Genomic DNA, 1,653 nt, shown 5'->3' on the forward strand with positions numbered 1-1,653 from the left:
AAACAAACAAACAAACAAACTGACCAACAAAAAACAGGCCTGCAGGTAATAGCTTTCTGCAGGTATGATTTACAGGTGCCTGCAGTGTATGTACAGCAGCTTGTTCCTGTGTAATCTAGAGGATAAATGCATTTGTACAAGAAGCTGGCCTTGGGACATGCCTCCGTAATCAGAACTACCACCAGCCAGTTCATGCTGACAGAAGAGCTTTGCCACAGCGAGGTATTACTAGCGGCATCTGTAAGATGGAAACCTGAGGCACAGGAAGCAGGCAGCGTTGCCTCTCGGCTCATTCGTGTGTGGTGGTGGTGGTTGTGGGGAGCCCAGGCTCCTCTTTTAAACCACTCCGGGGGGATTTTCCCTTCCCATCCCTGTGGTACGTTCCTCCCTACCCCCTTGCAGCGGCAGACAGGGCTGGGGGTGGGCAGTGAGAGGGGCCATGGAGCAAGGGGCCGGGAGGGGAGCTGTTTTCACCCTCCTCTGCATTTGCTGCCCCAGGCAAATGCCCTTCTCCTGCCCCCAGTGGCCTTAAAACACAGGTTCCCAGTTCTACACCCCTCACCTCCATGCAGCTCCTCCTGTCCCTCAGCTGCCAGGGAAAGAAAACAACAACAGGTGTAAAATTAATGCTTTTCTCCCCTATGGCTTCAAGGGGACTGGGCTGCTGTGCCAGAGCTGACTGCTTTACCTTTTGGGACCTTGTGCCGCGCTCCCACATTAAAAGGTTTGTTTGCTTTAAGAAAGCATGTGCCGTCATTGTGAAGGAATGTATAAAATCTGGTGTCAATAAGCTTAATTGGTGTGAAGGCCTGATTGGGTTTGGGGGAAGAGGTGCAGATATTGCCTCCTGCTGAAAAGAGGCCTGGCAGCTTGGCTTTGCTGGAGAGAGCTTCAGAGCGGTGACCTGAGGTGTGTGAGTAAAATCCTCAGCTGAGGGCTGGAAGGAAAAGTGCAATTAGTGGTGGTTGCTGATGGTAGTCAGTTCTGATACACTGAGTAGAGTTAATGCTGAAATGCATGGAGGTATTAGGGCAGAGCTAGGAGAGCTGGTGGGTCTGGGAGGAGAAGCTTGAATCGTGAAAGAGAGGAGGCTTTCTGGATCTGGGGTAATATGGGGTTCCTAGGGAGAAGCTTGCCAGCAGAACTAGAGAGTCTTGGTTCCTGCTGGTATGGCTCAGCCTTCCTAGGAAGACACTTCAATGTGCGTTTGATTAAGAAGAAAATGGGCAGAACAAGTGGAAAATAACAGTACATATCAAAGAAAATTCCAGTGGGCAAGAGCTGTTAGTTGGCTTCAGATAGAAAGGCTGGGCTGTTCTAAGTGATCTGCTTTTTAGAGGTAAGCGAAAGGGGTACAAGTGTACACTTCAGGGTATAAGAAATTGAAGGGCAGCACAGCTGCTAGAAAATTAAAGTTGATGTATTTGCCTGTATAAATGCAGCATGTTTGCCAGAACTCTGCAGTTGGATTAAACTGAAAGCGTATGTTCTCCAACTTTAGGATTATCCTACACTGGGCTGCATCTATCACTTCTGCTCTCTCCTCAGCAAAACAGCTGAAGTTCTGTGAACTAGCAGAATCGCAGATCTAAAGTCCAGCATTCCTTGCACCACTTTCAGTTCACTCCTTAAGCTTCCTTTTCTGCTTTGTCC

The 1,653-nt window shown here is 48.9% G+C and overlaps 1 protein-coding gene across 1 annotated transcript in view; it reads left to right on the top strand.

Annotated features, from left to right (window-relative positions):
* Positions 1-632: 632 nt before the first annotated feature.
* The window catches only part of LOC103920227 (palmitoyltransferase ZDHHC15-like), a 137,982-nt gene continuing 136,961 nt past the window's right edge, over positions 633-1,653 (top strand). The window contains exon 1 of the mRNA XM_009327910.1: positions 633-724. The gene's annotated coding sequence lies outside the window, so the exon portion shown is untranslated. The remainder of the gene's footprint in view (positions 725-1,653) is intronic.

Source organism: Pygoscelis adeliae, unplaced genomic scaffold (genome assembly GCF_000699105.1).
Source record: "Pygoscelis adeliae isolate BGI_AS28 unplaced genomic scaffold, ASM69910v1 Scaffold14, whole genome shotgun sequence".
NCBI classification, from domain to species: Eukaryota; Metazoa; Chordata; class Aves; order Sphenisciformes; family Spheniscidae; genus Pygoscelis; species Pygoscelis adeliae.